Source organism: Capsicum annuum, chromosome 10, assembly GCF_002878395.1.
Source record: "Capsicum annuum cultivar UCD-10X-F1 chromosome 10, UCD10Xv1.1, whole genome shotgun sequence".
Taxonomy (NCBI): domain Eukaryota; kingdom Viridiplantae; phylum Streptophyta; class Magnoliopsida; order Solanales; family Solanaceae; genus Capsicum; species Capsicum annuum.
Window position 1 is genome coordinate 156,193,907 of NC_061120.1, and position 23,894 is coordinate 156,217,800.

The 23,894-nt window shown below is 34.7% G+C and overlaps 1 non-coding gene and 1 pseudogene across 1 annotated transcript; one reads left to right on the forward strand and one right to left on the reverse strand.

The window, feature by feature from the left end:
• Nucleotides 1-787: 787 nt before the first annotated feature.
• Nucleotides 788-8,488, reverse strand: LOC107844413 (annotated as a pseudogene).
• Nucleotides 8,489-13,862: 5,374 nt separating this feature from the next.
• Nucleotides 13,863-13,969, forward strand: LOC124888229. Its single transcript, XR_007046361.1, has one exon. It is a non-coding gene; the product is annotated as a small nucleolar RNA R71 (small nucleolar RNA).
• The last annotated feature ends 9,925 nt before the right edge of the window (nucleotides 13,970-23,894 follow it).

The window sequence follows — 23,894 nt, forward strand, 5'->3', positions numbered from 1 at the left end:
GTGAACGACGTGTTGTTACATTTCTTATAGTATTTTCAAATTAATTACATTTCAATATTTCTTTTTATTTTTTCTATAATTACATATCAATACCTACATTTTTGCATATTTATTACAATTCGTAAAAGTTGTGTCGAGTCAATTATTTTAATACATATAGAAACAATTCAGTCAAGTCAAGATCTCGTCATCATCATGACACTTGACTTTTTCTTCACCTACTATCCATAATTTGAGAGATGTGTTTGGAAAAAGTAGATTTGATATTTTATTTTATTATTATTTTTTCTTTTTAAATACCTATTTACACACAATAAATACACAAAATATATACATACATGACATAACATCATATTTTTATAATATTTTTTAAATTAATTACATTTTTCAATATTTTCAACATTTTCAATATTTTTTATATTTTTTCATAATTACAAATTAATGTTTATATTTTTACGATCTACAAACAATAAATTAGATCAATTAATTTTACACAGTATAATGATTACACAAAAAAAGAAGGACAAAAATTCAAAAGGTAGATTTTATTTCTTACACTCTCCCCTTAAAAAAGAGAGAACCACATAATTCTTTCAAAAATAATAGTATATACACACCCACACACATCAACACCGAAAAAATAACATACACATAACAAAAATATGCTACATCAGATATATCTCTCTCTCCCTTTTTTCTTTTCTCTCTCTTCACCAAAATCATCATCACTATCAGCTACCATCGGTTAGCCACCGGACGGCCGGCAACCAACGATGACAACCCGTTACTACCGCTGCACCTCTTTCCCATCACCCAACATTCCAAAAACAGTAACCTCCAGCCGTGCACCATTGTCACTGGAGAACACCGTGGCCAGCGAACCACTGTGCCACCCCTTTTTCTTTTCTCTCTTCTTATCGCCTCGCCGAAATTGGTCACCAGCGGGTAAGATGCCAGACACCAGCCGCACCACTACTGCATTATTTCATACCCTTATTTCCTATTAACAATGTTACTGTTGTAGATGTTGATGGATCTGTCCTTTATTCATTAAAGTTTCATTTTGTTTCTACTGACTGTATTTCGTACATCTGTGTATATAAATTTTTCTATCTTTTGTTTCTAGAAATGACCTTTGTGGTCTTTGGAGTTGAAACTTCAGCTTTGTGAGAATAAGAATGATAATCCTCCATGGATTCTGACAAGCCCTTTTCAATGCTAACACAAACTAGTATTAAACTAGCATGAGGTAAACTTTAACCATCGAGTTATTTAGCGAATCATATGTTTTTTTATAACATCAAAATAAATTTATCTGAATTTGCTGCAAACTCTAGCTTGTTCTCTGGTACATTCCAATACAAACCTATATCTCAAGGTCAAGAATCAATTCAATCCTCTTATAGTGGTAAATACTTTGGGTTCCTTTGATGTGTGTGCAATATGACAAAAGGAGGACCAAAGTTTCTCCTCTTGTTTGCGCTGTTTATTTTATCCTACACCTAATAAATTGCCCTTGCAGTGGCAGTGTTGAACACTAGATCCTATCTTCCATTTGTTCATGCTGTATGCCATAAATGTGATATTCTTTCTTCTTATAGAGTGTGTTTGATGAATTTGGGGGCTTATCAGAAGTTTGAATTGAGTCCAACAAGGAAGTTGTTGAAGTCAATCTTGGTACGTTGCTTGCATTTCTCAAATCAATATTTATAATGAGTTTACACTCAAAGCAATAATCTCTACTTAGTAATGTACATTTGTTTATGGTGATCATGTAATATAAAGAGAATATGAAAGAAATATATTCAAGAAGAAAATATAGGTAAAACTATCGGGTTCTAAGTGTATATGTGAATGAAAAATAGAGAAAATACATGGAGAAAAAAATGAATTGAGTCTTCACTTTAAGGAAGTAAAGTTCTTCCACATTGGTGGGAGAAATGAATTTCTTATGCTTATATTGAGAAGCATTCCTACACGTGGATAGTGAGGCAAGAACAAGACATGCCTTGGACCATTGTCGCTCAACTTTGGATTTGGATTCAAACAATTGAGAGATTATTTTTTGGGCAAAATTTATTTGAAACTTGAAAATTAGTAAAGTTTTAATCCAAAAATTCAAGGACATTACCCTTCGAGGCACTATTTCAGAACAAAATAACGACCTGCGTGTGCAGGTTGGATGTAGGCCAAGCCAGAATATTTTGATTTGCGCCAAAACATGACCTACACAGGTAGATCTAGCAGGTGAGGTGTCCTTTCAAAATAGTGCATTGCTTCGTTACGAAAATTTGAGTTGAAAAATAACTTCTTCTTCTTAAAACACTAGTGTGATCATCAAACTGTTGAATGAGTTCGTTGTTCGGAAAATTTGAGGTACCACTATTTTCTGAAGTGGATCATTTTATCTGGGAGGATATATTCTATTAACCTTGGTACTTGAGGGGAATAAATTCCTTAAGGACACTCTATGAATTTGGTGAACTTGATTCTATCATTTCTTCCTCATCTCTTTCTTTAAGTTGGTTTTATTGGTTTTCAGAAAATAGTAGAAACTTAGTTCATACATCATTTGAACTTGTGTTTAAAGTAGTTGAAACTTCTTTGTAGTTCTTGAAGTTGTTCTTGAGCTTAGTGTTGAAGTTCTTATTATTAAATATACATTTTGTACCCAAAAAAATAACAAAAACAAAGACAAAATCAATGTCAAACAGCACTAGGAGTATGGAGTGACTAGGAGTGTACATCATACTAACATAATCCTGGGCATCCTAATAACCTGATTTGAAATCTTAGGTTCCTGATTCCCAAATGCTTAAGAAGTTATTAAGTCGTCTTTTTCGAGTCCTACCATTATTAGATTGGAAACTGAAAAGTGAAATTGAGCAATGATTTATCTGTTTACATTTTAGTTTTTTATCAATAAACGGAAATGTTTGACATGTTACTTCATAACTTTCTTCATGTATTCTAACTTCATGACTTTTTTCATGTATTCTATTATCTAATGGTTTACTCTGTTAGTCACATTTTGAGGTAAGGTTGGTCTTGAATAAAATTTATCCACAGTTTGTTTCAAATGATTCGTCTAATTGCAAAAAAATGGGGCAGCCCGGTGTACTAAAGCTACCACTATGCATGGTGTTCGGGAAAGGGCCCCACCCAGTGGCGGAGCGACCTTTGGACGAGGGGGTTCATCTGAACCCCCTTCGACGGAAAATTATACTATTTATGTAAGGTTAAAATTATTTTTATGTTTCTATAGTAGATGTTGAACCCCCTTCGGCTAATTCGTATGTTCACTTCTGAACTCCTTTAGTGAAAATCCTAGCTCCGCCATTGGCCCCACCATAAGGGTGTATTGTATGCAGTCGTACCTTGCATAGAGGTAGTTTCCAAGGCTTGAACCCGTGACCTTCTGGTCACATGACAGTAACTTTACCAGTTACTCCAAGGCTCCCCTTCATTCGTCAAATTGCAATATGTAATAAAAGAAAAAAGAAACACTTACCATCAAAAAGTCCTATATATATGATCTGCGAAGATCTCCAGCTTTCTATCTTAAATAGATTTGAGTTTAATTTGTAGCTCTTTATTTCATGCCTCCACACTAAATGAAGAAAAAGAGAAACCCCTAAAAGTAAAAGGAAAATCTAAATGTAGAGGAAAAAGGAAAGGAACCTACATTAATTACAACATTGAATATGAAAGCAACATAGGGATAACCTAATTCCATTATTAGTGACCTAAATTTTGGATCAACTTGGACTGTATGCATGATGCATTATACGAGAACTGTCTGATTTGGGGGTATTTCCATAAGAGTTAATTTGAACTGTGTAAAGATCTGATAATTCATCCTGATCATTCTCTTCCTGTCTATGTTGATTAGACCAAGAGTCTCCAGTCATCTTTCTCAAACCTTCAAGTTCAATAGCCACTTCCTTCATTGTAGGCCTATCTTCTCCATGCGGCCTAAGGCAGTTCTTCACCAGCTCACCCATCTTTTGGAGTTGCTCAAGACTCCCTTCCCGCAAAACACGACGACCAATTATATGAAACAAGCTATTCTTATTCATGGACAACACAAAATAGTTGGCCAAATTCTTGTTTTCATTTCTAGCTTTAATAATAGGTTTTAACCCTGTCAAAAGTTCTGCCAAAACTACTCCAAATCTGTAAACATCACTTTTCTCTATCAATTGACTTGTGCAAAAATATTCTGGACCCAAGTACCCTGATGTCCCTAGAACCAATGTTGCCACATGCGTTTGATCTAGAGGAATTAACCTTGATGCTCCAAAATCTGCCACTTTAGCTGTGTAAACATTATCCAACAATATGTTGGCTGACTTAACGTCTCTATGAATTATAGGCATGGACGCAAATGAATGAAGGTAAGCAAGTGTAGTGGCTATCTCTGCTGTAATTCTCAAACGATTTTGCCAAGTTAACCAGCCCGCTCTACGTTAGTTGTGAATGTGCTTGTAGAGAGTTCCTTCAGAGACATACTCATAAACCAATAAGGAACTTCATGTTCAATACAACACCCAAAGAGCCTCACCACATTTCGATGGTTAATTTGAGTGAGAATAAGCACCTCATTGATAAACTTCTCAATTTGAGTCTCATCCACAATTCTTGATTTCTTAATGGCAACTATGCGAGTATCACGTAGCACACCTCTATATACGATCCCATTGCCACCACGACTAAGAATTCTATCATTGGTATAATTGTTTGTAGCTTTCTTGAGCTCTTCAGCTGTAAAAATTCTTGTTGCTTCCACACCACCCTCTTTAGTAAATATTCTATGCTTCAATAATAAACCACCATTTTGTTGGAAAAACTTCTCCCTGACCTTAATTAACTTTCTTTTCTTGATGCAATAATAGAGCAAAGTTATCTCAACCACCAGGCAGATTAACCCAACTCAAGTACATGTGTAATTAATTAGGTTGAACTTTTATTGTCTATTTAACCAGCTAAATAAAAAGTTTAGGATTGTACACATTCATTTTACTGTTTAATGTAAATAAAAAGCATGAAAGCAAGTTCTCTACTATTCAAACATAGTCTAAATTTCTAAAAAAAAATTGAGCAGTTCTTGCTCATTGATCATAATAATCATATGCACGAATATTAGAGGTTTCCTATAATATTCATAATTAAAAATACGTAAGATTATGGGAAAGCAAGTGTACTGCTTTTCCACTTATGTGGTTCGGGTATGATTTATTGTTATATAAGAGAAAAATGTAGTATTCAAATTTTGGTTAGATACAGAAATAAGTGTGCAAAAATAGTTTGAAATAGACTTTCAAGTTTGCTTGTCATTTGCTTACATAGGAAGTAATATTTCCTCTCTATCAATTTTGTGTTACTCTGTTCTTTTAGTCTATATAAAAAAGTATTGTTTGTATATATAGAAATAATTTAACTCTAGACTTATGTCCATACGTAGCGAAAGTTTTAGTGCATCGACTATCTGTTTTTTAATATTAACATTAAACTTAGCATTTTACTCTTAATGATATTATTTGTAGCAAGATAAATGTCTATATATAGTTCAGATCACAAATTCAATAAAAACAAAAAAAAATCTTTCTTCCGTAAACTGTGTCGGGTCAAATGACATGAGATCAAGCGTAGGGGAGGGAATATAGCATTTGTGGTTGTGATAGTTTTCCATTTTACTTACCTAGAGTGAACTTGATCAATGGGAATTTAGAGGAGGGTGCAATACAACCACAACCATTCTTTTTGCCATCGCCGGTATATCCTTCGGGACAACAACAATCGTAACTCTTGGGGATGTTTATGCACATTTTTTCACACAAATTGATGCTTGGATCAGCACGTTCATCAATATCTGGCAAAACCAAATAAGTATATCAAAACATGTGAATCGACTAAATGGAGCATAAAATAGCTTTCACTTTGCGTAAAACATTTGATTAGTGGAAAAGGGATCAAATTTGTTCTTGTGTTATGCGAAATTGAGTAATAACTTTTTCTCTATTAAATTTTGTTATTTTGTTGGGTTCTAGTGTAAAATGTGAATAGAAAATAAAGAAAAAAGTGATTGTTTTTTCACTTTATGGAAGAAATATTTCTCACACATTAATAGGAGAAATGAACTTTCTTGAGCTTAAAAAAGTAGAAGAACTATGTTCTAAGTGAGGTAAGAAGACATGTCTCGCACCGTCATCACTCGCTCACTTGGCTCAGCTTCAACAAATGATCGGGAGGTTTATCTTTTTGACAAAATTCATTTAAAATCAATTATTCAATAATTAATTAATCCAAAAATCTGATCAAATTTTTTTCTTTCTTTTGTGGCCGCACAAATGAGTTTGCGGACGCATAACCATCGCATAGTGAAGGGATACGATCCTCCAGTTTAATGTTTAAATTATGCTGATAGGTTATGCGGTCACATAATGAGTTATGCTGATCACAAACCCAACACATAATCCTTATCAATTCACTGGTTTAATTTGTTAAGCATTATATGGTCGCATAACGGATTATGCTCCCACAAAAGCCAATGCAAAAGTATCGACAAGTTCGAAACAGTGCAACTTTTCAGAACCATCGCTTTTTCTTGAAGCAATACTTATTGACTATAATTATCTAATTTCTCCTTAGAAACTGATAGGAAGTTCTATAAGTTAAAAATTTTCATTTTCTACGAAAACTAAAGTGTGGTTTGCTGCTATTGAGTAAGTTTGAAGTTCGACAAAATTTGAGGTACAACTATTCTACTGAAGTGAATCATGATATATTTCAATGTTTTGAAAGGCTAGGACATGAGGCGAGACGTTTTGCATGGCATGGAGCGAGACGTAAGCCCAAAACATGGGGCGTACGTTCTATGGATCTACAACGCGTATCTTATGTATCTTCAATTTTATAATTTTATTACTAGGAAAATAAGCAAAAGTAAGATTTTCAATAATTTTTACAAATAAATGTAAATAAATAATCCATAATATAAAAAACTAAGAAAATTGCTTTAATTTCTATATTTATATTTGAATTGGAAAAAAATTACTAAAATATGAAAACATGATAGCATAAATCATAATTATCATTACATCAATAATTAAAGAAAAATATGATTTATAGAAAAGATACTTTGAAATTAACAAAAATTTAAATTAACATTCGGACATACGCTTACGCCTAGAACTTAGATTTATATGCCCGAGGCTTACACCCCAAATTCTTGAACTTATGCCCTACGAATTTGTGCTTTTTATTTGCGCTCCAAAGCGTGTTTGGTTTCCCCTGATCTGGACTCACCCCAAAAATGTCTTTAAAAATATTGATATATTCCACTAACCTTGGGTACTTGAGGGAATAATTTTCTTAAAGACACATTGTGAATTCAGCGGGTGGGATTCTTCTATCTTCGTATCCTTCTTTTGTTTGCTACTATTTTCTGAAACAGTTTGAATTTTATTTGTTGTTCATAGGTTGATTTTGAACTTATTGTTGAAGTTCATATTTTTTAATATAGATTATATTTGAGCAAATAATAATGCCCACTTGTGTTTTGCCATCAATCCTTAGTGGTCGTATGGTAGGAGAGATAAGGATAACTAATTTCGGAATTAATTTAGAAGAGGAGCTTATCCTATGTTTGGTTGAGACAAAATGCATGGAATAACTCATCCCGCGATTAGTTATTCGGGATAGTAGTGTTTTTATTAATCCCACCCTCAAACGACCCCACCCCACCCCTTAATTGATAATATTACTGATTTGAATTTGTGTGTGGGAAAATTGTCTTACCTTGGCAGCCTGGACTGAGATATGGATTGCCCTCATAACCCTTGTTACAGCTGCAGCGATACCAACCAAGACCAGTATCTGAATCAACACACTGGCAATTTTGCTTGCAAGCATAATCCTTCCTATCTTGTACTTTCTTGCAACTAAAATTGCCGATGGTCCAGTCCAGCACAATGGGCAATCTAGCCTTAATCCTATCATAAAAAGTAATATCACTTAAATCTTGTAGGCCCCCAAAATGGAATTGATCTGCCTCGCCTGAAAATGCATACCCACATTGATTAAAATGCCAAACACCTGTGTGATTTTGTGTGCTAGAAATACTTGGTTTAGAGTATTTCAAGCCCTTGGGTATCTGTACCTCATATCAGCCATTGCCAGTGAACTGTCCGTCAGTTACATCCCTCGAGCCATTACAGCTAGTAGAGCAGTAAATCTGAAAGTTATACCTCGTGATGAGAGCATTGTCATCGCAGCTGATGATAATAAACTTGTTTCGTATGGAGAAACTATAGGGATAAGTTGAGTTCCCCAAATGTGTCCAACCATGCTGATCTTTAGCCCTCGCAAATCCATTAGAGTTGTAACATCTCCAAGAGATTACATTGGAGATGCGTAATTCAGTGTCGGAGATGTTGTAGACCTCAATGTTTCCTATGAGGAATTTATGAGAACTCCAAGAATTCATCTTTAAAAGCACAATAGGAATCCAAGATTCAAGATTCTCATCAAAGATCATCAACTAAGGTATGTGGGGTTATGAACAAGGATACTTCTTTCATCCTTGTGCCCAAAACTTATTTTTAACTACAAATTTATTTGATTTTATGTGATTTCCCATGAAATTGAAGTTAGGGCTCATACCCAATATTGCTATGCATAAGATTATGAGATTTTCATTGATTTAGAAGTTGAATTACATGATTTTGTTCATATTTTCATGTATATTGCAGAAATCTCCAAATTTTATGATGAATTATAAATGTTTACATTATCAAGCATGAATTTAAAGATGTTTTAACATGAGTTTGATGCTTGGGTCATTAAGCCCTAATGACTATTGCTATTTCAAGATTGATTATGCTATGAACACTTTATGACTAGATTCTTTTCAGATTATTGATAAGGATTTGAACTTTTGGTCTCAGAATAGATATGAAATCCACTTTACAGAATTCAGAATACAGATTTAGCTTTACAGATATACAATTGGTTTTCATCATATACCATTAGACTATTTTAAAAGTGGATTTTCATCAGAATGAGCATACAAATTTAATGGGAGTAGTATTTAGCACCGAGATGGGTAAGTTACTTCGGTTTCATACCCCAGAACTACATGTAAACATAAGATTTAGATTGTTCCCACTTTAATGTGGATAATAGATATGTGATCACTCAGATAGGTTATACTCCCTGGCAAGAGTATGACTCCTCTCTCCAACGTGAGGATTTCTCCTTAGGGGGACAAGAATGTTGAACTTCATGAATGCTCACATGGTTTATATCAGTTAGAAGAACCTTCCTTCAGATAAAAGATAAAGTATTTCTTTAAAGCCATTAAATAAAACATTTTCCATTCAGAATAAGTTTCAGATTTCTAAACCCTTTAAGATAAAGTATTTCTATACAGACTTACAAATTTGATTTAGCCTATATGATTTGAGAATAAGAACAAAATATAGGTTTCAGAACTAAGGGTAATGACACAAGATTTATAATATATGCTTTGTTGTTTGTGATTTATTATCTTTAGTTTTCAGACTACACAAGCCTATGTGAGTCATTTACCTTTAGAATGAATGATTTTATAAATTGTGATGATATTGTTTACTTATTGCATTCACCCCCATATACTCAGTACATCCTCAAAGTACTGATCCACATATACGTCTATGTGCTACATTGTCCCATAATGTAGGTTCAGGTGCTCAGTCTCAGCAGCGTGAGTGATTTTAGAGCATCTCATCTGCATCTCTGCAGTTGGTGAGTCCTCATAGTTCGAGTACTTAGCTATTTATATTTTCAGTTTATTAATAGATGTTTCCGTATTGATTTCAGACAATTTGAGTCAGTTGGTGCCTATCCCAGTGACTCTCTAGATTCAGTCAGTAGAGGCTTGTCGGACTACTAGATTCAGTTTTAGACTTTTGATTTAGCATTCAGATTTTCCAGTATTGTTTTACCAAGACTTGTGAGATTAGTTATTTTTAGATAAGATTTCTATAACTATTATGATTTCATATTTATTTCCCCTATTTTGAGATCCAGACTTAGTAGAAAGTAGCCAGGGTTAGCTCAGGACTACTTGTAGTTCGGAGCACCATGTGGCATCTCGGGAACTCAAATTTTAGGGCATTACAAATGCCCATTCTCTAGCATTGATCACATTCTCTGACATAAGCTATAATATCTTTGAATAGTGCAGGACAAAAAAAACCAAACTGTAGTACTTTTTTTGCTGTTCGTTCACCTCTATGATGGCCTCTATAAGGTGATGAATGATAACTTTCCAGCACCTGTTTGGATTCAGCTTCTGAAATACATCTTCTCACAATTTTATCAACACCTTGTCTGAATAGATAAGGCTTATCCCACATGTATGAGCGGGAATCATGGAACAACTTCTTCTTTTGTTGACTTATGGCATCTGGAGGATAAATACCGCTAACTAGAAAATTCACTATATCAGCATACCAAGAAACCTCTGATACCTCCAATGCCATCAACTGCTCATCCAAAAACTTCTCCTGAATACATACTGTATCATTTACCACAAAAGCATGATTTTCAAGTCTCGATAAGTGGTCATCTACTTGATTTTTAGCTCCCTTTATATCACGACCTTCCAAATTAAATTCCTAGAGTAGAATAATCCATATGATTAACCTTGGATTTGCATCTTTCTTGTTGAAAAAAATACCAAATGGAAACATGATCTGTATGAACAATTACCTTCGTGCCCACCAAGTTTGCTCTGAATTTATCAAAAATATTGATGAGTGCCAACATCTCCTTCTCTGTGACTATATAATTGACATGGGTCATATCTAAAGTTTTACTCACATAGTAGATAGAGTGAAATACCTTATCTTTGCACTGGCCCAATAACCACGTCACTTGCATCACACATCAGCTCAAATAGTAATACCCAATCAAGAGCAATCAAAATACGTGCTTCTATCAATCTTATTTGCAAGTGCTTAAATGCTTTGTGACACTCAGCCCCAAAGTCAAAACTTACCTCTTTCTCCAGTAGCTTGCATATGGGACTTGCTATATTTGAGAAGTCTTTGATAAAGCATCTGCAAAACCCCACATGCCTGAGAAAGCTTCTCACACCTTTTCCTGACACCGTATATGGTAGATTTTCAATGACGTCTACTTGAGCTTTGTCTACCTCAAGTCCTCTATGTGACACCATATGACCAAAGACAATACCTTCTTTGACCAAAAAATAGCACTTCTCCCAGTTTAATACGAGGTTGGCTTCTTCAAAGTGAGCCAAGACCCTGTTTAAGTTCTGCAAGAACACATCAAACAGATGACCAAAAATGGAAAAATCATCCATAAATACCTCAACAAAATCTTCTGCTATATCATAGAAGATAACTATTATGCATATCTAGAAAGTTGCTGGTGTATTGCAAAGACCAAAGGGCATACATCTGAATGCATAAGTTCCATAAAGACAGGTGAAGGTGGTCTTCTCCTGATTTTCTAGTGCTATGTTTATCTAATTATACGTTGGATACCCGTTTATAAAGTAGTAATATTCTTGTCCCATCAAACTGTCCAATATTTGATCAATAAAGGAAATGGGATGGTGATCATTCTAAGTGGCATAATTCAACTTCCTATACTCTATGCAGATCCTTCACCTAGTTACTATACGAGTTGGAATCAACTCATTATTCTTATTGTTCACAGTAGTCATCCCTTCTTTTTTTGGAATACAATACACAGGGCTGACCTATTTACTATCCGAGATGGGATAAACTATCCCAATATCTAGCCACTTAATGACTTCTTTTTGACTACTTCTTTTATCACAAGATTTAGTCTTCACTGGTGTTACACACTTGCTTTATATCCCTCATCCATAAAAATTTTGTGCATATAGAAGGCCGATTTGATTCCTGTGATATCCGATATTTGCCGTCTAGTTGCTTTCTTCATTCGCTTAAATACTGTCAATACCTCTTTCACTTGCACATCAGATAAACCTGCAAACACAATCATAGGTAATATATCATCCTCTATAAGAAAATTATATTTCAAATGAGATGGTAGACTTTGAGCTCTAGCTTCGGTGCTTCATCAACAGATGCCTAGGAGAGGACCAATTGGCCTATTCAATGGCTTAAATTTAGTCTTTCTGGTAATAATGCTTACCACATTCAAAAGCTATACTATTTCAACTGCTTCAACATCACCAAAGAGATCATATCCCAATAATGCTCGCTCCACGGGATCCTTTGACGTAATAAGGTGAAAGTTAGACTCAATAGCCAAGACTGTGATAGTGAATAGTTCTTCATATAATGCAGGCACTTTATTTCATTGTACACATCAAACACTTCAACCTTGTCATTAGCATGCATGATCAACTATCCTACATCTACATCAATCAATGAACGTCCAGTTGCCAAAAAGGGACATCCCAAAATACATGGGACTTCCAAATCAACATTAAAATCAAGAATAATGAAATCTACCAGGAAAATAAATGACCTCACTTGCTCCAATACATCTTCAACAATACCATATGGTTTGGCAAGCGAATTGTTAGCAACTGTGGTAGGTTTTGGGCTACCTTAACCCCATCTTTTTGAAAAATGATGTGGGCATAAGATTAATTCTTTCCCCAAGATCACATAGACCCTGAGCGCTTATTGATTGCTTGATTCTAATCTAAATGGTGAAGATCCTTAGATATTTCTGGTTTGTAGGTAGCCTATTCTAGATTTGTGATGTGCACTCCTCAATAAGTGCTATGGTAGCATATTCAGTCAGGCAGTTCTTATTGTCCACGATGTCTTTTATGTACTTAGCATACTCCAGAACACTCTACAAAACATCAATAAGAGGCAAGTTAATGTGAAACTTTTTTAATACATCAATAAACTTCTTGTAACAAGCCTCCTCTTGGTGTTTTTGAAGCCTTTATGGGAATTTGGAGATGGCATCACATTTTGCACTTTTGGTTCCCTTTCTTTAAACTTTTTCTTCTACAAATTTCTCTTCCTCCTTTGCTATTTCACTATCAGTAGCCTTGTGATTCACTTGCTTAGGTTCTAACTCCTTTAATTGCAGCCCACTCTGAGTAGTGACTGCATTTACCTATTTTGAATTTGGCTCAGTATTACTAGGTAGTCCTCCCTAAGACCTAGCATTCTATGCTTCTGCAATCTGACCTATTTGAACCTCCAAGTTTTTTCTAATCATCTATTGGTTCTTTACATCTGCTACCAACTATGCTTGAGTAGTCATAATCTGCTAAAATATGCTGCTACTAATTTTGACCTACTGGCCCATAATATTTATTTGCATTAGTGCCTAATTTCCACCTATGAGAAATTAGGATGATTTATCTAGTTAGGATTATATGTATTACCAAAGTTTTATTGTCCTTGTCAATTAGCATTTTCCACATAGTTAATAGACTCTGGATTAGCTGCGCAAGTATCAGCTGTATGCTCACTGCTTCCATAAACCTTATACTAAGTCTGAGCCTGATAAACTACATTTACTGTTGCTAGTGTGGATTGTGTGACTCCCAAATTCATATTGCTAAGTTGTGTAGTTAGCTAATCTGTAGTACAATAATCTGGTATAATATAACTGTAAACTAATCAACCTTCAACACACCTGCAACCTTTTTTGGAGCACTTCCTGCTTCAGCATACCACTCAGGATTCCCCTATGACATCAGATTCAGTAGTGTGTATAATTTATCATGCACTTTCTCTAGAGCTTGCCCACCTGTTTCTAAATCCAAGAGAATATTGGTGTTTGGACCAAGACCCTCAAATAAAGTGTGTACCAATACATCATTGGTCTGATAATGATGAGGGCAATACCTGAGGATAGCCTTGAATCTTTCCCAAGCTTAGTAAATATGCTCTCCATATTTCTGCCCAAAACTCAGAATCTCTCTTCTCAAATATACAATCTTTCTAGATGGAAAGAATCAAATAAGGAACTTTCATGCTGGATCATCCCAGGAAGTTATGGAGTTTGATGGTTCAGCCTGTAACCACCTCTCCGCTTCCCCAGCAGAGAAAATGGAAAGAGCATCAATCGGACATAATCAATAGATACTCTACTAGGAATATAGGTATAATTGATCTAAAAAAAGTTCTGTATGTACTGATGTGGGTCCTCGTGAGATACCTATGAACTTCACACTCGAGTGAAAAAATTTGCACCATATTCTGCTTTAATTCAAACTGATCACCCACCTATGGCTTGTGGATTTTATTAGTGGCATTGTTCGTAAGTGGGATTAGAACTTTATGAACAGGTCTATCTTCTGCTTGAGTAGGAGTAGCTAGAACCACCAGAGCTGGAGCTACTAGAGTTGGAGCAATTAGAGCATTAGGATTAGGGTCCCTCTGATCTTCTATTTGAATTTACTAAATTGGGTATTGAAGTGTTGCTGCTCTTTGCCTTTGATGAAATATCTGTTCAGGTTCTGAATAAGGCTCAACCAATTCTTTAGCTCTTGCTATTCGATACTTTGCTTTTCCTACAAATGCCAGCCACTAAGATCAAGTTGCTAACAGTTAAATTTATTATCAAAAGAAAAAATTTAGAAAATTACTAATTATTTGAGTCCCCAGTAACGGCGCCAAAAACTTGTTGTGGTCTATCACACATGCAAGTGTACCTGATCGTAGAAGTAATATAGTGACTCAAAGAATCGGATATTGTACACACGGGGACTACTTGATTAGTAATTAACTTAATTTCAATTTTGGCAACAATGTATTCAAGTGTTTCAGAGTATCAAAATTAGTTGAACAATTTGATGAATAATTTAACAACTAAAAGAATAATGAATTATGATAATAGCAACGTAAGCTAGGTTTTAAACATTATGAGATGAAATTCCAGGGTTAAGGCACTCTTCACAACCTTATAAATCTCTATCCATATCATGGTCATGTTGATTATCGTGCTATTGATTCCCAGTGTTTAGACTATGATTATGGTCTTCCGAGCCTCTAATCTTCTACCTAAAGAGACATTGCAACTACATCATTGAGAAAGGAACCAATAATCCATTTAGATGATTTAAGTTATCTTCCTGCAATTGAACCAAACAAGGCTCCTAGGTATATTCTTATCCTAGTCGCTACGTCACATCCTTTGTTAGGTTGAAGAATACAAAATTTCTCCTTAAACTCTTCGATCGATCCTTACGATTTTCCTTTCGAGTTCACACATGAATTATATATGTATTCTAATAGTGGCCAATTATTAAAATATTAGAAACAAGAGAATAAAAACAACCTATGTTATAAATAAACTTTAACCACACTAAGAATATCAAAATATAATCATATTCGCGACCTCAACCCTAGAACAAGAGTTTTTATCCACTCATGTTTGAAATCAACATCAAAGCAATATAATTAATCATGCCAAAGTTAATGTTTGGAAGATGAAAGTATAAACAACCCTAAGAGAAGTCTCGTAATTGTTTTCTCCTTTGTTGTACATATGCCAAGATGTCACAAAATTGTGTTTAAGTGTTTCTTTTATAGTGGGGCATATTTGCACAAAAATCTCTGTTCTCCACGATACAGAGGTAATTACAAACTCTAGGGTCTGCAATGTAGGGCTATCGAATACCCTCACTAGAATCTGACTTTTTGAAATAATCACACTTCGCAACATGGAGGATATAGCGTAGATCAGGGTCCATGATGCGGGGCTATCGCAGGCCCTCACTAGAATTTGTCATTTGATGCTTATTCTTCGCCACTTCATTCCATGTTTTTCTAATATTTTTCTAGTGTCTTTATGTTCATCTTGTCACTCCAAATGCTTTCATAGTCCAAAATCTCCTTATTGTTGTACAAAAGCATATCCAATTGCACCAACATCAAGACCTACAACACTAATTATATCCATTAGCTCAAGAATACATTTTTAGATCAAACACAATAAAATTTACTAGTTTTAGCTTAGATAACAAGTATAAATATGGGCAAATATTAGTACTTGGACATATAAATATGCCAAAGATCACAACATAAGGGAAGAAGTAAACCAAAAGGGATAAGAATTTGGCTATAAAGTCCATAAATGGAGACTCAAGTAAAAATGATGAAGACACTTCTTATATCACTAAAAGATTTATCAAAGTAGTAAAAAGGAATAGAGGATTTCCTAAAAGAGAAAATTCCAACACAAATGTAGGAAGCCTGGTCATTTCATCAAGAAATGTCCTCTCTACAAAGTTGATCACAAGGAGTATGTTAAAGCCGGTAGTGACAGAGAATAGAAGGATCGTGTAATACCCCATTTTTGAAAGTCATTATGCAATATATGACTCATTTTCTTGAGTTGTACATACAATATACGAGTCATATATAGTAAGTTATACCTATGGCAGTATGGAGTAGTTGAAGTTTGTTGTAGATACGAGTTGACCTTAGAAAATCATCAAAGCATGGTACGAGTTGTATGAAGTAAGGTCATGAGTTTAGCAGTATAGGTTCCTTATATTTTTGTCCAAGATACGAGTGGTTGTTTTAAGTCATACAGACAAGTAACGAGTCATAAATTACTACTCGTATGTTGACCAGTGTGTGTTATCTTTGCAATTTCCAAGTTTACGAGTTACTAGTCTAACTTATACCCTCATCATATGAGTCATATGGTTGACTCGTGATGACTAGCGATCAATTTCTATAAAGTTCAGTTAAAGGGATTTTTGGTCTTTTTTCTCTTATAACTCCCAACCCATGACCTATAACCCTACAGAGGCATTATTTTCCTCTATCCTTCAGTCAATTAACAATATGTTTTCTCCTCCCATCTCCAATAACAACAAGATTAGGGTTTTCTTACCAAGTCATCTCTCAAGTCTCAAAGTTCAAGTCTTCTTCACAAGTCAAGCGTTCCAGGTATATGGGATTTTTGAACAAGGTTAATATTCAATCATTGTGACTAAAAAATATGATTTTAAGATTGAATTACTTGTTTTATATTAGGGTTCATCCCTTGAATTCTTATATATTGAAGCATACCACTATCTTGTGATTTTAAGGCTAAAGATGCATAAAGGTTAAATCTATTCATGTTTTGAATTAAGATCGCTATTGTGCTTTGAATTTCATTACTTTGATTTGGGCATCTGATGAAAAATTTATATATAGGTATTGGGCATGATATTTTGTTATAAGAATTATTAAAGAAACTAAGAGTTTCAAGATTTAAGAAAAAACATTAAGTTTACAAGAAAGTTTAAGCTTTTGAAGTTCCATTCATATGCAATATAACATGATTCAAGAAAGTTTGATCTTTTGATCTAAAGATAAGACCTGAAATTAATAAATTGTTCATCTTAAGTATGATTTAAAGTAGAAGAGAAGCATGATTGTCTTTTAGTCTATAAAACCTTATGCTATTTAAGGTGTATTTCTTAAGTATGAGCATATATGCATTCTAAGAGTAGTATTTAGCACCGAGAAGGGAATGCGGATGAGCGTATCCTAAATATTTGTTAACTATGAGCCACCATAGGTTAATCTTTTTCTCAATAAAGATAAAGTGTAGTGATCACTTAAGTTAAGGTTCTATTCCGATGGCAAGGGTAGAACAACTCTTCCCAATGTGGGTAGGACGTTGGACTCCATGGTATCTCACATGATTTATGTCGGTTAGAAGAATCGCCTATAAGAAAGAACAAAAGTAAAGATTTTAGTAATTAAGTGTTGTGGTCCACTAAGCTTATTCATATGCTTCATTATCCATGTTTTATGATTTTGCAGTCTTTATTTTTACTCAAGTCTGAGGTAAGTCACTTACACTTAGCATGCATTATTTGAAAGTTTACATATATATACAACTCTTATTTTATTTATGCATTGATCCACATATAATCAGTATATTCCAAAAGTACTAACCCACATATACGTCTATATGATACATTGTCTTATAATGTAGGTTTCAGTTCTCATTTCCAGTAGCACGATTGACTACGGGCATCATCACCTGCTGCCCGACTTTAGTTAGTCCTCATAGTCCAGTGATCCAAATTTTCAGACTCTTTTTCATTGATGAAAGTACTTTAGTTACTTGATTTATGTTTATGTTTGAGTCCATTGGGGAATGTCCCAGTGGCTCTCTAGTTAGTAGTAGAGGCTTTTCAGACTGTATATGTTTTAAGTTCAAAGAGTTTGTTAACGTTTCCAAAGTTAAGGATTTATATTAAGATATCAAATTGCTACCTTCAGTTTCTATATATGTAAATTCACTTTACATGTGAAGTTTAAAGTTGAATAGATATCATGGTTAGAATAGGACTATTCATAGTCCTTAGCACCATATGGTGTCTAAGGGGTACTTTCAGGGCATTACAGATTAGGTCCTTGAAAGATTCAACAGAAGAGCTGCAGCTGATAAGGTTGTGAAGCAGACACTTGCAGTTTGAGGTGGATTCCTCTAGTGAATCAGAAGCATCTCTAAACCATAGAATGTCTCAATGATGGTGATTGAATGTAAACATCAAATCTATGACTATCGCTTTTCTATGGTGGATAAATCTGAAGATGAAGATAATGCAAGGTAATTATTCTGGACATTAAAGATAACCTTAAGGATTATACCCTTAAGGAGTTGAAATCTTTTGCAACAAGTTTAATTAACATTGTGTGATCTTACCTAAGTGAAAGACTTTTTAAATAAAGTATTGTGATCTTAAGGAGAAACTGACCAAGGCTCAAGTAGACCTAGCTGCCTCTTGGGAAAGAAGCTTAGAGCTTTAGAGACACCAGGTCTGGATTAAGGCTGATCTTGAGAAATCTCTTAAGTGGACTACTTCATCCCAAGCTCTGACTAAACTCATATGTCAAAGGTTAAATTATGGCATGGTTCTTGGCTTTTACAAACCGAATTCTCCATATAATCCTCATAGCAAATTTATATCTATGAGAAATAATCTTTTGTACACTCACTGTGGTAATGGACATGTGAAAGACTTTTGTCCAGTATGAATTGCAGTTGTGATAAAAATGAATAAGTTTTCTTAATCAAAGATCCAAAATGCAAATTTACCTGTGTGAATGAAAAACAATGTCATTTTTTCTTTGTCTCCCAACCGGGAACTCAAATATAGGTTCCCAAGGTTAACAAATAATTTTGCTTATAGGTTGAAGCAAGAGAAAATAGTCACTATTGGTATGTGGATAGTGGCTGCTCTAAACACATGATTGGAGGAATTAAGGCCCTTCTCTCGCTCAATGCCAATGAAGAAGGTAGTGTCTCCTTTGGTGATGGTAAGAAAGGATTTATTCTGGGTGTTGGAAATATTGGCAAAAATCTCAATCATGCAATTGAAGATGTGTACTTTGTTGATGGTCTCAAATATAGCCCACTCAGTGTGTCTCAAATTTGTGATAAAGAAAATAAGGTAAAGTTCATATTAGATAAATACGCTGTTACAAGTCTTAACAATAGTGAAATCATTCTCACAACATGGAGAAGAAAAAATATGTATATACCTGACTTGGGGTTTTGCAATGTTAAGTATCTCACCTGCCTTAGTGCTCAAATAATGCTATAGAATTCTAGAACAGAAGGCTGGAATATGTAAGTTCATCTCAATTTAACAAGTTGGTGTCCATGGGCATGGTTTGGGTAATGCCTAAGTTGAAATTTATTGACATCAAAGTGTGTGATGCTTATGTAAAAAAAAATCAGACCAGGTCCTTCAAATAGAAGAAGCAAGTAAGTACCACAAGACCCTTATAACTCCTTCATATGGACTTGTGTGGACTTGTCAATATTATAAGTAGATGTGGGAAAAGGTATATTCTAGTAGTGGTTGATGACTGCTGCAAATTTATATGGATTATGTTCTTAAAATCCAAATAAAAAACCTTCCATGTATTTGCAATATTTGCTACATAAGTTTAGATAAAGTTGAATGGGAAGATTGATGGGATTAGGTCTGACTTTGAAATAAAATTCTAAAATTCCAAATACAATGAATTTTATAACGATCTTGAGATTGATCACAACTTCTCTACTCATAGAACACCTCAACAAAATGGTGTTGAAGAGAGAAAAAATAAAATTCTGGTAGATATTTCTCAAACCATGCTGATTGATGTAGGAATAGCCAAAATATTTTGGGCTGAAATAATTAATACTTCATGCTATGTAATCAAAAAATGTCTCATTAGATCCATAATTAAGAAGACCCCATATAATCTCTTGAACGAAAGAAAATAAAAGCCGAGTTATCTCAAGGAATTTGTATGTAAGTGCTTTCTATTAAACAATGGAAAAAATAATCTTTAGAAATTCGATCCAAGAAGTGATGGAGGAATTTTTGTTGGATACTCCTCAAATAGAAAAAACTGTAGAATTTTCAATAAAGGAACTCAGTATATGGAAGAGAGTATACATATGGTTTTTAATATAATGGAAATCTTTGGTGAAGGACAAGCTCTAGATGATGTTGACCTTGAAAATCTTCTTCAAATTCAAGGAAACTCAATCAGTAATGAAAAAGTAGAGGATGAAAGAATAGATGCATCGGACTCTCAGTAATTGGGTCCATCTCATAAAGACAAGAATGATTCTATAGACTATCAGGAACCTGGTTTACCTCAGTTCTCTCAAGAGGATCCTAACTCTAGCTCAAATTCTATAGAGCACCCATCTCCTTCTAGATGTGTTTCAGAGGGACTTGGTTCCCGTCTCTCATAAACTTCTATATAAAGACCCAACTGGAAACATTGGTCTACAAATTCTCTTGATAATCTTCTTTTCTCCTACACTCAGGGATGCAAACCAGAAATTGAGATAGAATATTGTGTGCCTTCTTAGCATTTTGGCACCTGGTCCCCAGGCCTATTGCCAAAACTATTATAAGGACTAAATGGGTGTACAAACACAAGGAAGATGAACATGGAAACACTGTCAAGAACAAATCTAGGCTTGTTTTGCAAGGGTATCAAGAAGAAGGGATAAAATATGATGAGACCTTTGCACCTATAGCTAGGATGGAAGGAAAGAGGATACTCAATGCTTTTGCCTCATATATGGAATTCATAAGAAGTGTCTCTTTGAATGGGATTTTGAAGTAAAAATTTTATGTGAAGAAACCTTATGGTTTTTAAAGTGTTGATTATCCTTTATATATGTTTAAACTAGACAAGGCACTCTATGGTCTGACGTAAGCTCCCAAGGCATGGTATGGGAGGCTCTCTAGATTACTAAAAAAATGGATTTAAGAGAGTAAACATTGACAATACACACTTCTTAAAAGTCAGGGGAAGAAATCTATTGATCGTGTAAGTATATGTAGATTACATCATTTTTGGACCTACTACCATTTTCTATGTAATGAATTAGAAAAATTGATGAAGTGAATTTGAAATCAGCATGATGAGAGAGCTTAACTTCTTTCTTATGCTTCATATCAAGCAAATTGCAAATAGCACTACTATTTGTAAGAAAAAGTATGTCAAGGAGTAACGCTAACCTTTCTAAGAGTGGTCGAGAAACTTGCGTCTGAACCTACATTATAAGACAACATAGCATAAAGAAAAGTACGCGGTTAGTACTTTGAATGTACTGGTATATGAGATGAGGACTGGATGAAATGCATGAGGTATCTGAGCATAAATGCCTGAACATGTAATATTTAAGGATAGAAGACCACTCATAAACATATTTTTGAGATTCTGTAATCTGAAAAACTGAAAACTATATAACTGAATAACTAAAAATCTGTACACTTGGTCAAGCAAAACTAAACTGAATACACTGATTACTGTACTGAGACTGTGGGAGGTATCATATAATAGACATGCACCAATTTGAGCTAATGTGGGTCCAACTTATAACCCTAGTCGGAAAGGTGTCAATACTATGCAAGGGGTACTAACACTGGCTGTGTGGATCCACTAATCTGTTGTCCCGAAGGACCAGGGTGTCAAGCCTAAACTGATGGGTGACCCCTTAGAGAAAGTCAAGCCTAAATTGATAAGTGACCCCTCATATCCTACACTGGCTACATAGTTCTAGAATATTAGGACTGCTACTAATGACTCTGCTAAACTGAGTGGAAGCTGGAATACCTGTATTCTCTCGATGCTAAATCCTACTACTAACTGAACTGACACAGGTACTGAACAGAACAAAACTCAACAGGACATTAATACATAACTAATATTGCTCATCATGATCATAAATATCTGAGTAATTAACAAGACTCATAGTTTCACTGAATTATTACTTGAAAGATCTAAAATAATGTAAAACACATAGGTATTAGGTGTTCATAACACACCAACACTGAATGATCTTGAAATACAATATTAAGGCTTAAAAGTGTAGTATGAAATCATGATTCAAAGACTCAAGGTGTAGACATTTCATCAAACATGTGAGAATCATCAATTTGAACATGGGAATTTCTTAAACATGAGGAAACAACATGATTACATGGCTAAATTTATAATTTGGGGATTTATTCTAAAATCAATTGAACATGACATGGGAATTGCAACACTCAAAACATGATATGACTCATTCCATTTGAAAACAATTGTAACCATAGCTTGATATTGAATTAACAAGAAGTTAATGGATTTATTCCATCTTGAACTTGTATAAACTCATAAATTAATACAAAAGAGAACATTTGGGCTCCATGGGTGTAAGGGACCCATGGATGAGCATCCCACATACCTTACCAATTGAATTCTTGAAGATTTCTTGGATTGGAAGTTGGAACTTTTGATTTCTTGAGAATGAAGCTTGAATTTTTTCTTGAGGAAGAAAGAGGGTTTTCTTGGGAGCAATTTGAGTGAAAGAGGCAAATAATACCCTTTTGAAAGCCCCAATTTGTGTTTTGGATGAAATAGGATAAGAGAAAATGACCCAAATACCCCTTAGCATAAAGTCCAAGGGGCCGGACGAATGGGCATGAGCGCGCCATGGGCTCCAGACAGGTGGGTTAAGCCGCACATCATGGGATACAGTCCGGTGAACTAGATCAGGCATCGCGGGCTCTGTCCTGGTGGACTAGACTGGGTTCTGTGGGCCTATCTTGGTGGGTTTACTAGTTTTGTTTTCCAAACACACCTCTACACCCATTCAAAAAACCTGAGACTTCCTCAAAACATACCTTTATCATCCCCAAACATTTTTTAATTTAAAAATCAACATCTCGAGGTCAGGAAGACCAAAATAAAAATCATTGAATTTTAGGGGTCTTGAAAATGACTAAGTCCTTAGCACTTAGTGAAAAATCCACGCCTTAGACCCCTTAAAAATTTAACTAAGAGCTGAATCAAGCTTAAGATCTTATGAGGTATTATAATATCTCCCCCTTGGGAACATTCATTCTTGAATAAGACTGGTTAGATTGAGACTACTGAGGAAACTGAGATCACATATTGAACATGTACGACTTAAACCATAATTACATAGCTGAGTCTGAAATATGGTACATAAATTGAACTAATTTTATGAATACATGTAATGACATGAGATTGGTTACATAGTTGAAATTGAGAATGGAAAAGAGTCAATCTAAGGAAGCTTGTTACCTTAAGCTAAATCGGGGTTTGCGAGAAAAGATAAGGGTACTTGGTTCGCATATCTACTTCTGCTTCCCAAGTAGCTTCCTCAACAAACTGATTTTACCAAAGAAATTTAAGCAAGGGAACTTCTTTATTTCTTAGCCTACGAATCTGACGATCAAGGATCTCAACTTGGACTTCTTCTTAGGAACTTAACATCCATATCTTCTAAAGGAACAACTACAGTTGAATCACCAACACATTTATTTCACAAGGAAACATGAAATATCGGATGTACTGACTACAAATCTGCAGGCA